The 13,474-nt window shown below is 48.9% G+C and overlaps 1 pseudogene across 1 annotated transcript in view; it reads left to right on the forward strand.

Annotated features, from left to right (window-relative positions):
* The first annotated feature begins 1,605 nt into the window (after window positions 1-1,605).
* LOC149359341 (aurora kinase C-like) overlaps window positions 1,606-13,474 on the forward strand; it is a 28,203-nt pseudogene continuing 16,334 nt past the window's right edge. Inside the window, exons 1-3 of the transcript XR_016288193.1 lie at window positions 1,606-1,704; window positions 3,566-3,661; window positions 5,468-5,594. The product of XR_016288193.1 is annotated as an aurora kinase C-like (transcript). The remainder of the gene's footprint in view (window positions 1,705-3,565; window positions 3,662-5,467; window positions 5,595-13,474) is intronic.

Genomic DNA, 13,474 nt, shown 5'->3' on the forward strand with positions numbered 1-13,474 from the left:
ATGACTAATTAGTCGATGACTGGTTAATGACTAGATAGTCATGACTTGGACTAGTAACGACTAGCTATGACTTTCACTTCAATATGTAACGGACGGACGGACAGTCATGGCCGCGAGTATGAGCTGTTAAAGTCTTTGGCCTTAAGGAACGTAACACTGTATTCGTGCTCCTTACATTTGCTGCGCAACCAGCGAGCCCATAAGACGACGCGGCCGGCATCCTCTTTTTCGGGTATTCTGCCGGCTGCTGGCAACATAGCCACTTCAAGGATATTTATACCATGCGTATCAACTACTGGGCTGGATTGGCACACAGACCGATTCACTGGACAGGATGTCAATTTCTGATCGCCGATGACAGCCTGCGCAGGATCTTTATAGCGTTAAGGGAATTAATAAAAAGGCGATAGCCCGACGTTAATTCGGTTTAAATTAGAGAAATCGGCCGCCAGGGCAATAATTCGAAGTTTCCAAGAACGCTCGGAACGTGTAGATCCAGTTCCAGCGGCAGAAATACGAGTTCAGATTCCTCTTCTGTGCACGTCTAATTTGTACCTATAGTTTCGATCCGTTATATATGTGCCAGTATAGCGACCAATTGCATAAAGTTTGGGGGCCGCGCGTTTGAAGCAGAATGTTTCAAGCGGTGGCAAATGACTTGGCGCGTTCCTGAGGATAATATCAGTAATTGAGATGAAGCTCGAAATATGTGCGGGATTGGCAACTACAACCTTTCCCGCACCCAAGCTTTTCATTCCGAGGACCTTCAGACGGCCGTTACGGCTGAATCAGTTGTCACAGGGGGTTCCGGATGGTGTCAAACGATTTGTCGTGTTGTGATGCACATGTCTTTGAAATTAATTATCTGATATTACAAGGAAATATACCGGACATAATGAAGGCGGCTGCAAATCGCAATAAAAAATCCATGAGGAAGATGGCATTGCTTGTGTCTTAGAAGAGATGTTTCCGGAAAGGAAACATCCGCGGACGTTTCGTTTTGGTGTTCTTCTGGCTGAGCACACCGATGTAAACACTTGAAGCTCCCGTAACTAACGCTTTTAAGTCGAACACTGAGGCAGTGTCGGCGCAGTATTTTTTCTTCTTTCACTCCCACCTTCCTCCCTTCCTTATGGCGCTGTTGAGGTGCCCACAGAGAAGTGAGATAGCTACTACGCCATTTACTTTTCTTGAAGATGAATTTTCATTTGTGGGCAACTCTTGGGGGGGGGGGGGGGGGGGGGGGGGGGGGGGGGGGGGGGGGGGGCGTTTATTGGCACATTTCATCACTTGACTTATCTTCGAAGAAAAGAAAATTGGGGGGGGGGGGGGGGCATGCGTATTAACGCAGTGTGCATCGTGGACTCCGCCAAAGATAAATAGCGAAGAAAAGTCCTCCCTGAGAGATGCCCCCCCCCCCCCCCCCCCTACCCCTATGGCCGCCAGTGGGCCAATGGTTAAACTAAATTACTTGTTTGAGAGTGGAAAGGGAGGACTGCGCCTCTTTTCCTTAATTCCGCCCGTGATGCCTTGTGCGATAGCGCGTGCATTACATCTTTTCATTATTTTGTCTCCTTATTCCTCACCCTGCAACGTTACGATTCGCAGCGCTCTTGGCTCGAAGGAACCCGTGAGCGCAGCTGGCAACTGCATGGACGAGCAGCAAGCTTCCATGAGCAGCTTGGAAGAATCCTTCGAAGAATCGTAAGCGCTCGGGCTACTTTTAGCCAGTGTTTCTGTTGCTTTTATGTTGTGTGCGCCGTTGGAGGCGAAACTGGAGGCCCTACTGTGCGGTGTCAGTGCAGTGGCCGCATTTTTATGGAGACAGAGTGCAAAAGTCTCATGTTCTGTGTACGATGTCACTGCATATCAGTTACCGGACGTTAGGTTGTTGATGTTAATCCGGAGTCATATTCTACGGCACCCCTTTCTCTCTTTCCTCGTTTACTACGTACGTTCCCCGACTGCGTGGTTGAGCGGTCCGACGAGAGGGAGCCAGTTGCTGCATCTTTTCTTTCCATTCTTTTCCTAATACTTGTTTTCTGTATTCTACGGCTTAAAATGAGCATTTTCGCCCTTTACTGCTCCTGACACCACACCGAATGCATTCATGCGCTGAAATCACGGTGACTGAAACCTTTGGGATCGTAGCACGAACATTGGAATTGGTTTTTGAGGAAAGCAAATGGCTCAGTAACTGTCTCACGTATCTCGGTGGACACCGGAACCGCGCCCGTAAGGGAAGGGATAACGGAGGGAGTGAAAGAAGAAAGAAAGAGGTGCCGTAGTGGAGGGCTCCGGATAATTTCGACCACCAGGGGATCTTTAACGTGCACTGACATCGCACAGCACACGGGCGCCTTTTGCGTTTCGCCCCCATTCAAATGTTGCCGCCGTGGTCGGGATTGAACCCGGGCACTCCGGCTCAGTAACCGAGCGCCCTAACTACTAAGCCACCGTGGCAGGTATCGGAGCATTAAAGTCCTTGCATGGTTTCAAGCAGGTCACACAGTTTGGTAAACAGGTTTCCGAGGAAAGGAAATGGCGCAGTATCTGTCTCACATATCTCGGTGAACACCTGAACCATCACGCAGGTTGCTTTCCAACGTATGAAATAGAACCTCGTTGGTTATTTCGGATATGTATTGTCCTTGGCGGGAAACATTATTCTAACGCATCCACTCCGGCGAACAGCAAATAAAATAGGCGGGGTTTCGTCCTTCCCACAGTCCTCGTTGTCGAATGCTTAGCCCCCTTCCGCATCTGTGCTGCGATGAAACCGCCGCGGCCTCCTATTGCCACTGCACTTTGCGCTTGGCGTCGCCTGCCTCGAGGCCCTCAGGCTCCGCATGGTTCATCGGGGAAGAAAAGCTTGGGAGCGGCCCTTGCCAGGGGAAGGAAAGCGCGAGCAACTTCCTTCCCGGCTATTTGGAAAAACCTCCTCTGAAGCCGCAACTGCTCCGCCATTCGCTATGAACGTAACTGAACAAAGAAATGGCGCTAGCGTTTGTAATAAAGAGCGAGATCTAACCGCAAGAAGTTTCTGAAGAGACTACGGCACCTCTTTCTTTCTTTCTTTGTTTCTTTCTTCTTTCACTCCCACCTTCCTCCCTTCCATTACGGCGTTGTTCAGGTGTTCAGGGGTGGTTTAGATGGTTCGTGGGGGGGGGGGGGGGGGGGGAGGGCTGCCTATTAAAGCGGTGTACTTCGTAGACTTCGCCAAGGAAAATAGATTTTTTCTTAAACACTCCACAGAAAAGTCCTTGCTGAGAGATGCGCCCTCCCCCCCGCCCCCTCCGCCTTAAGTCCTAACTTTCTTCCTTGAGGGTGGAAATGGGTGACTGCAGCTCTTTTCCTTAAATTCGCTTATGGTACATAGTGCGATAGCGCGTGCATGTTGTAGTTGTTGTTAGTGGCTAGCCGCGGCATCTACCATCGAAACCTGAAGCACCTGAGCTGCGGCTAGCGGGAATAACAGGGCAGGAAGGCTAGAAGAAGGGCGGCAATACGCATTTGACAGCTTTTCATTTATGCCAGCTTATTCCTGCAACGTTACAATTCGCAGCGGTCTTGACATCAAGGAACCTGTGAGCACGACTAGCAGTGCCATCGACGAGCAGCAGGCTTCCACTAGCAGCTCGCAAGAATCCATGGAAGAATCGTAAGCGCTCGGGCTACTTTTAGCCAGTGTTTTCTTGCTTTCGTGTTGTGTGCGCCATTGCCTTTTTGATTCTGAGACGCTCCTGATATGTTAAAAATAATGATCACTCAGAGCACACAGCGTGTTAAGACATTAGCAGAGTCGCGTCTGTTCCCGTTTCATAGAACTGCTTATACAGCATGCGCCTTTGCCTGGAGAGCCGCGGTCAACAAAACAACAACAAAACAAAAAACAACCTTCAACCGAATATCGACGGCCAGGGACTTGTCTATACGTCCAGCGATTACAGTTGTTCGGCTGATGACCTGAAAGACGCGGGTTCGATCCGGCCACGGCGGTCGAATTACGATGGCGGCGAAATTCTAGAGGCCCGTGTACTGCGCGATATCAGTGCACGTTAAAAAAACCCCAGGTGGTCGAAATTTCCGGAGCCCTCCACAACGGCGTCTCTCATAGCCTGAGTAGGTTTGCGACGTTAAACCCCTATAAATCAAACCAAACCAAACTTTTCATGCTCGTGAGGACAGACTTTCTAATTGAGATGAAGCCTAAATTATTTCTGGGATTCGCAAGGACGACCTTTCCGCCCCAAACCGCGCATTCCGAGGACTTTCAGAGGGCCATTACGGCTGAACTGTTTGTCGCAGGGGGTTCCGAATGGTGTCAAACAAATCGTCTGGTTGTGATGCACATTTTAAATTTATTAACTGATATAACGAGAAAATATACCGGATGTAGCGAAGGTGGCTGTATATCGCAAAAGTATATAGTGCAAAATATGAGGTAGATGGCGCAGCTTGTATCTTAGAAGGGATATTTCCGGAAAGGAAGCATACGCGGCTGTTTGGATTTCGTCTTTTCCACGTTTGCCGAGCACATCGATGTAAACATTTGAAGCTCCCGTAGTTAACGCTCAGAAATCGAACACTGAAACAGTGCTGGCGGAGAAATTTTTTTTATTGTTTCCGCACGTGCATTACTGCATTGGGGAGAATCCACCTTGGCTGCTGACTGCCTCTGCCTTTCTGCTCTTCGCATACCCTACCTCCAAGCACTTAGGCTCCGCGTGCTTGTAGACAAACATTGCCATGTTTTCATGGCTCCCCACGTGCACTTATGCATTGCGGAGAACGCACCCTAACAGCTGACAGCCTCACCTCTCCTGCTCTTCTCGTCCCCTCCGCCGCTAGTCTCTGAGGCTTCGCGTGCAGCGATAAAAGCAGTGACATTACTTATGCCCCTCTGCCTCTGGGTCCTGGAGGCTGCGCGTGCAGCGATAAGAGCAGTGACATCATCTATGCTTGCCCAGTTGCACTTATGCATTGCGGAGAACTTCCTCTGCGCTTGTGGCCATGCTCGACCCGCTTGTACACTAGCGCGCCTTTTATCAGTGCCTAAACTAACCGCACGATAAAAATTTGGCAGAGTTACGGATGCATTTACCTGGAAGCCGTATTGTGGAACGTATAGAAATGTATCCATATAATGCAACTTTAAGGAACATAGCGTAGGATTTTGGCGCCTATTATCTGGGAGCCAACGAAGCTTCCCTGTAATGCCGTTTTTTTCTTTTACTGGGGAATCTTTTAAAAAACAGGTCAGAACGACACATGTGCATTAAGCCATCAGCCAGGATGGCGTCATTTTTTTCCTGGCCATGTGGTTCATTTTAAGCAAACCTGAGAGGAGACGTAGCACTCATGCTGTCATAGTGCTTGAGACTATGTGGCCTTCCACTCGTTCATTAGGTGAAATTACTACTTGCGCTGCGTCGTCCATGTTATAAAAATTTGTATTTGATTGCAGCCCCGAGGAAGGAGTCAAAATCTGGTGCCTCAGCGACTTCGAGATCGGCCGGCCGCTGGGGAAGGGCAGGTTCGGCAAAGTCTTCCTTGCCCGAGAAAAAACGAGGCAGTATCTTGTTGCTCTCAAGGTGGGTAGCCAGTACGCATTGAGATCATTTAATGCAATGCAGAGTTGGTGTCACAGCACTGCATTCGTTGAGCGAGAAATCGTTTCTTACAGCACGTGATTGCTCCCGCATGACCTCCATTTTGCTGTCCGATAGCAGTTTACATGTGCTATCAGCGGCGGCTCGATTTCCTCCTTTATACACCGGGTGATGCGCATAAGGTGTTCTGTAATTAAAAAAAAATAGGCTTTTTGAGTTAGGACATGTAACACGGTTTGTGGTATAGCGCATCAGAGTACACCTAAGGCGTTTTAACTAGTGGACTGTTTGACTAATACGGAATATAACTTTTTAACTATTACTTTTTGTCTCCTTACTTCGAGGGGTGTAGCTTCGCCTTAAGTAATATCCATATCAGTAATTAGAACTTCGAAAACGAAGTTGTCCTCGGCGCTGTGGCCTAACACTAGCAGCTTAATACAGCAAGGCGTGGGTTTTTTAAAACACACGCCTAATGGCGCACCAGTAAGCCCAAAACGGAGGCTGTGCCACCCGCCTGTCCTCTTTTCCACGCAAATGCTTAATGCATGGCGCAGTTTAAACACGAACGTTTTTTTAGCCACCGTTACGGCACACGTGTGAGATCGCAGAGGCCTATCATATCATCGAAGCTTCGCCAATGTGTGTGAGTCAGTTACAGTCACCTTGTCCGATAAAGAAATCTTAATTGCACAGTTAGATATCAGTTATCTGTCTGTATAAAGCGCACCGAACTCAGCGCTAATCCTAACCCAGTCCACAGACACACACACACACACAAAAAAAAGGCCGAACCATGCCAGAAATGCGATATTCTGCTGTTTTGTCGTAACCACAGATTTTTATTTTGTTTTGTAGCTTTTTTCTGTACTACTGTAGTCTTTTTTTATAGTGCTGATCTCTAGTCTGTGGTTCTGCAGTACTTTACTGCCGTAATGATATAAAATTCTGTCGTTGCTGCAAAAAATTCTGTTCTTACAACAAGATAATGAGCAGGAACATTGCAGAAAATCTCGGCGAAGACAGAAAATTTTATATTGTATTTCTAGATAGGGATTTGTTGCTTTCCTTCGTATTTCTTTTTCGTTGCATTCTTGGCCAGGTGTTAATCTGTAATAATGCACCAAACTGTACGACGTCTCTGAAATTTGATTTTCGGCAACTGTCTAGCCTTGCTGCTCCGCTATTCTGAAGCGTTTTATATAAAACGGCAACATTGTGATTGTGTGCATACTTCATTCATGCACAGACGCCCACGGCTTATCAAAATTTAACAAAGCTAAGCACCTATTCCGACACCTGCTGTTGCTTTGTGCCAAGACATCTTTTAAGAGCTCTGAAAACTATTTTTGTGTGCATAAACAAACTCCTTGAAGTGAAAACTGAGAAAATGCAAAGAACTATTGCGTCTACAGGCTTAAGGCGCTGCGGTATCATCGCGAAACTTTGTAATGTTTGTGAATGCTCGAATGCAACGGGATGTGGTCGTACCACTGTGACGCAAGAGGCGACCCGATATTTATGGAAGTATTGTAGCCGTTCGCAATGGCTTCTACGATGTTGGAGGCTGTAGTAGTTGCATTTCGTGCCTTATCTCTAAACTTCCTCGTCACCATTAAACTGAGCGCTGTGTGAGGGCGACGGTGATCCTGTTCTTCGTCGACCAGCTGGTACACCTGCTGATATGGCCGTCGCTGAGTTGTACTCATTTCCGGGAACAATATCGCGCAATAAACAGCGTTCAAGTTTCAGGCAGTTCTGCCAGTCTTCCTTGTCGACCGCCTGCCGATACCATATACTTGACTGCCTCCGGATGCCATACGTGACCATACTTTGACAGCTTAGGCTGATTGGAAGATTCTCATATCGTTGCGCTATATTGTTTGTAAATTCATTGTAAGGCTGCACATACGGCAGCCAGCGATAAAAGTTCTGGGGGCACTTTGCTCATACTAAAGTGCGATGAGGCGAAAGCCACTTCCGCCTCTGTTGCTGCGCAGTTACTGTGGTGATGGCGCCATAGGTGACGTCACCCGTATGCGCTGGCAGCTGCCGCGGAGGAGTCGGATTGGCGGTCGGCGCTTCACCTATAGAAAGTGGGGATGACGTCATAGGTGACATCACGCGTATGCGCAGTGCATTTCCGGTTACGACATACTGCGCTATTTTGATGACGTTATTTGTATTAATTTTGTCGTGATATTTTGTTTTATTTGGTTATTTTTTTATTATTTTTCATTTTAGGTTTAATTTTGTTTCTCTTTTATTTGTATTATTTTTATTTTTATAAAAAGAAAAATAATAATTGTAATTATTACAATTGCTACAAATATAATTACAATAAAGTAATAATTTCAGATTTATTTCTAACTCGCTTTACTTACACGTTTATTTATTACTCCTTTTGTTATTCTTCTTACTTTAATTTTAGTTACCTCATTTTGTTAATTTTATTTTACGATGATTTCAATGATTTTTGTTTATGGCATATTACACCACTGATGACGTCATCAGGATGACTGATAGCTGTAATGTGAAAGTTTTCGGGGACGGACGGACAACAATGAGCCATTGAAGGCTTTCGCCTTAATGTTTCTGTATTCACAACCAAAGTGTCACAACTATCGCCCGCCAACCGGCTGCCTGGTGCAAGCCGCTGAGGCACAGGGGCCGCTTTACGCTCTCCTGTGGCCAAAAACCGAGCGTTGTACAACATTTATTTTTTTGAGGTCGGTCAGCCCGTGCGTGGTGCACGTGTGTCGGTGCGTCAGTACTCCAAAGGAACTCAAGGGGTTGCGGGTTTAAAACAAATATTTAATCGCATGCAGGAAAACACAAAAACAGGTAAAAACAAACAGAGGAGTAGCCGAAAAACTATACAAAACACGAAACGCGACAAGTAAGAAGAGAGACAATACAAAGAACACACAAATCCAATTACAGAGAACAAGAAAGCGTACAGGGCATGAAAAGAAGTAATATACAAAAAGTTAAAATAGGAAAAAGAACAGAAAGTCCGACGGACAATTCACATACGGGGGCTGCGGCGATGACTCTGGTTCGGGTGGTTGTGGATGCGACGATGGCTCGACGGCGGCGGGCCTTGTGCGATGGAACGCGTGCCTCGGCGCGGTAACTCGGCCCTCCACGCCCGCAAACACACCACCCAACCTCTTCAACTGCCTATTTCCTCCCGACTGTCCCAACCGCTCTCTGCAACCTGGACGGGCCGGCAGCTAGCATACCTCTTCCCTCTCCCTCATCATTGTGGCGCTTTTGTCAACGCGGTGACGACGGGGCAGAGGGGACGCATGAACCCGCTCAGCTCCCTCAGAGCGCCGCGCGGGAGAGCAGGAGGGAACGCAAAAGGTCAGTCTTCCGTGACAGGCGTCGTCGAGTCGGCTATGCCTGCATTCTCCACTTAAAAAAAAAAAAACAGCGCACCCGTACCACCGCTCTAGAACATACCACTCCTGGAATTCCAGTGTCGGCTTCGTTCGCCGATGGCTGAGCCCCGAGAGAATTTCTGACCAGAAACATTCCACTGGTCTGTGACACAGCCCCCCACTAAAGAATATTATACCATAATATTTTGCTAGGCACAGACCAACGCCAAATCGCTATCAACAACGAGAACACGGAAAAAAGGTTTTAACCGTTCCGCGTCACAAGCACACACAAAAAGCAATGAGCACTCAAAAGTGGCGTACATGTTACAACCTACAGCCATACAAGCGGCTATTCAATCATTTGACTACCGCACAGTCATGACAGTCTCTTCACACACGCAAGAGTATCTGCACTCGATCTCGCGGACGCTTGTCAGTTCACGCGCACCGCACTGCACTCACTGTCGACGTCCTCATGAAGTCCAATTCGGGCATCACATGACACGTGTCGCATCGTAACAGCATACAGCTTACATTTATATTTAGACACCACAGTGGACACAGTCAAGGGTATACAAAAGATCACTGCATGTAATCAAGACAGCGGACACACACACACACACACACACACACACACACACACACACACACACACACACACACACACACACACACACACACACACACACACACACACACACACACACACACACACACACACACACACACACACACACACACACACAAAACTGACACTAGAAAGATGTGACAGCAATATAAACAACCCGCCTGGGCCAATTAGCCTACCTGACTCATGTAGTCTGCCCCGACGTTATCACTCTCTGAAAGGGGCGTCTCAATGACTGGAACATTCGCACGGGGTGCCTTTCATGTGTGGCCTCTGGGAGTAGTCCGCTGGCAAAAGCCGCAGGACATGACAAAACGTTTCGCGTCGGCCTGCAGTACCGGCCAGAAAAATTCACTTCGAACTTTGCGCACTGTTTTTCTGGGGCCCTGATGTTCTCCCATTACACCGCCGTGAGCGTGTTCGAGCACTGATGTCCGAAATTTCTTGGGAATGACCACTTGAATGTTTTCCCCTCCAAATTTAGACGTGAATTTGCGTTGGAGAACTCCGCCTTGGAGGAAGAACTGGTAGCTATCCCCCTTTCTGCTGTGTACCATCCGATCCATTCGGTCAAAGCATGCCCGCAGCGTGGGGTCACGCTTCTGCTCTTGGCATAGGACTTCGCTGCTTACGTTTTCAGAGTTGACCGACACTCTCAGTCCTCGTAGTTTTCCATTCTCCCGGGCCTGCCCCCTCGTCAGCACGGCGTTTGCCCGGTCATCATCTCTGTCTGCGGAAGCTGCTTTCCCATTTTCCCCGGTGGCGTCCACCTCCGCAGCGCTACCACTCCCTGGTGGCTCTGACCCTTTTGACAACGGCATCTTCGCAGCCATCGTTTCTAATTTCCAACTGGGATCTGGGTCGGTGGCATGTCTGGCTCCTTCAACGTTGCCTAATACGAGGTCGTAAAGGGGATCTTCCACACACTTCGCACGGAGCCGTCCCTTGATGTATGGGGTGTCAACGTCGACCCAAGCCTCCGGAAGCATGAGAACCGACCGATCGAGGAGGTAAACGGGAGATTTGAATCCTGTGAGATCGGCATCTTTGACCAGGCTCCTCCTCACTATCACCGTGTTGCACCCGGTGTCTCTAAGTACGCGAACTCTTTGGTTGCCAACCAAACCGGTGACTACAGGAAGCTTCTCACTCATAGTTAAAGCCTTATCAGTCAAAGCGGCGCCAACAACGGGAACCTTTGTCCCATTTTTCAATTCAATGTATCCATCCTCGATACATACTGATGATGATTCTTCAGCGCCGTCTTTTGGCTTCGTCGAGCCCTTCTGCCAACACTTCCAGCTAGTGTGGCCTGTTCGCCCGCACTTGAAGCATTTTGGAGGTGGTCTGTTGCCCTCCATTCTGCCAACGCGGCAATTTTCGGGTCGGTGGCCGAGGCGTGAGCAAATGAAACATTTCTGGATTTTCAAATCATTCGGCTTCGCAGCCGACTTGCTCTCGTATTTCATTTCGCCCCTTTTATCAGAGCTGGCTCTAACTGACGGCTCTTTCTTTGGCGCTTCAAGTTTTGAAAAATTTTCCCATGCGTGAGCGTCCACGTACTGCTCCGCTCTTTCCACCAGTTCGTCGAGGGGGTCCTTTTTCTCTTTAAGAAAGAGCTCCAGCGGTGTCGCACAGCTTGAAAGGAACTGGTCCTTCACCATCAGCTCAAACAAAGCCGTATACTCCTTCTTGGTGCTGGAAAGCTCTACCCACCGCTCGAGGAAGTTCCTCAGCCGAGTCACAAACTGGGAGCACGTTTCTCCATTCATGGGCGATGCCCCCTTAAACTTCTCTCGGAATCCTTCCTCCGTCAGCCGAAATCGCAGCATCAGAGCTTGCTTCAGCTTGTCGTAGCTCGTACAATCGGGCGCGGACATTCGGCTAAAAACGTTTAGAGCCTCGCCGCTCAAACACAGGCTCAAATAAGTGGCCCATTGATCCGGTGGCCAACCTTGGCTCTCTGCCACGCGCTCAAAACGCCTCAAATAGGCATCGAGGTCATCGCGCTGCTCATCGAAAACAGGCATAACTTTGTGCGGGTTCACTTTGTTCCCCTGCATCGTCCCTCTCTCTTCCGAGCCGGACCTGGAGTCCGTTTCAGAGGCACTTGCGGGTTCCCGCCTCAACAGTAACACCTCCTTTTCCTTTTCTAGCAAAGCCATTCTTATATTGGATTCTTCTCGTTGCCTCTCCAACTCCTCATCTCTCATACGTGCTTCGCGTTCGGTTTCCTCCTTGCGCCAAGTGCGTTCTGCATTTCTCTCCTCTCGGCGCCTAGCACGCTCCTGTTCAATCCACGAGAACAGTTCTTTCCCGTCGAAGCCGAAGCTTCTTCCCTGCTCGACCAATTTGTCAAACTCGACCTCTGCCATCGTGCTCAGGAAACAGTGGATATCTAACCACTAGCACGACCCTCTCCTTAGTCCCTCCGGAGCCTCAGCCCCGACACGCGGCTGACCGGTCCTGTGTCGCGGACGCCAATTATTGTCACAACTATCGCCCGCCACCGGCTGCCTGGTGCAAGCCGCTGAGGCACAGGGGCCGCTTTACGCTCTCCTGTGGCCAAAAACCGAGCGTTGTACAACATTTATTTTTTTGAGGTCGGTCAGCCCGTGCGTGGTGCACGTGTGTCGGTGCGTCAGTACTCCAAAGGAACTCAAGGGGTTGCGGGTTTAAAACAAATATTTAATCGCATGCAGGAAAACGCAAAAACATGTAAAAAACAGAGGAGTAGCCGAAAAACTATACAAAACACGAAACGCGACAAGTAAGAACAGAGACAATACAAAGAACACACAAATCCAATTACAGAGAACAAGAAAGCGTACAGGGCATGAAAAGAAGTAATATACAAAAAGTTAAAATAGGAAAAAGAACAGAAAGTCCGACGGACAATTCACATACGGGGGCTGCGGCGATGACTCTGGTTCGGGTGGTTGTGGATGCGACGATGGCTCGACGGCGGCGGGCCTTGTGCGATGGAACGCGTGCCTCGGCGCGGTAACTCGGCCCTCCACGCCCGCAAACACACCACCCAACCTCTTCAACTGCCTATTTCCTCCCGACTGTCCCAACCGCTCTCTGCAACCTGGACGGGCCGGCAGCTAGCATACCTCTTCCCTCTCCCTCATCATTGTGGCGCTTTTGTCAACGCGGTGACGACGGGGCAGAGGGGACGCATGAACCCGCTCAGCTCCCTCAGAGCGCCGCGCGGGAGAGCAGGAGGGAACGCAAAAAGTCAGTCTTCCGTGACAGGCGTCGTCGAGTCGGCTATGCCTGCATTCTCCACTTTAAAAAAAAAAACAGCGCACCCGTACCACCGCTCTAGAACATACCACTCCTGGAATTCCAGTGTCGGCTTCGTTCGCCGATGGCTGAGCCCCGAGAGAATTTCTGACCAGAAACATTCCACTGGTCTGTGACACAAAGGGAGCAGTGCTCGAGGGCTGTAATAACACTGCCAACCGAAATACTTGAAATTTATTGAGCCCAGTCAGAACTCGCGGTTCGATCCCGGCCGCGGCGGTCGAATTTCGATAGAGGCGAAATTCTAGAGGCCCGTGTATTGTGCGATGTCAGTGCACGTTAAAAGAACCCTAGGTGGTGGAAATTTCCGGAGCCCTTCACTACGGCGTCTCTCATAGCCTCAGTCGCTTTAAGACGTTAAACCCCATAAACCAAACCAAACCAAACTGTCAGAACTGCTCATCATCTAAGTTGGGAGGTTTCTGGCATTTTTTGCTACTATGGTATTCTCGCGCCTTCTGTTAAAAAGACCTTCAAATAAGGTGTTTAGCAAGACACGCCCTAATCACACAAAGAAATGGTGTGTAAACGTTGTG

This window comes from Amblyomma mixtum, chromosome 2 (assembly GCF_055824585.1).
Source record: "Amblyomma mixtum isolate Tamu chromosome 2, ASM5582458v1, whole genome shotgun sequence".
NCBI classification, from domain to species: Eukaryota; Metazoa; Arthropoda; class Arachnida; order Ixodida; family Ixodidae; genus Amblyomma; species Amblyomma mixtum.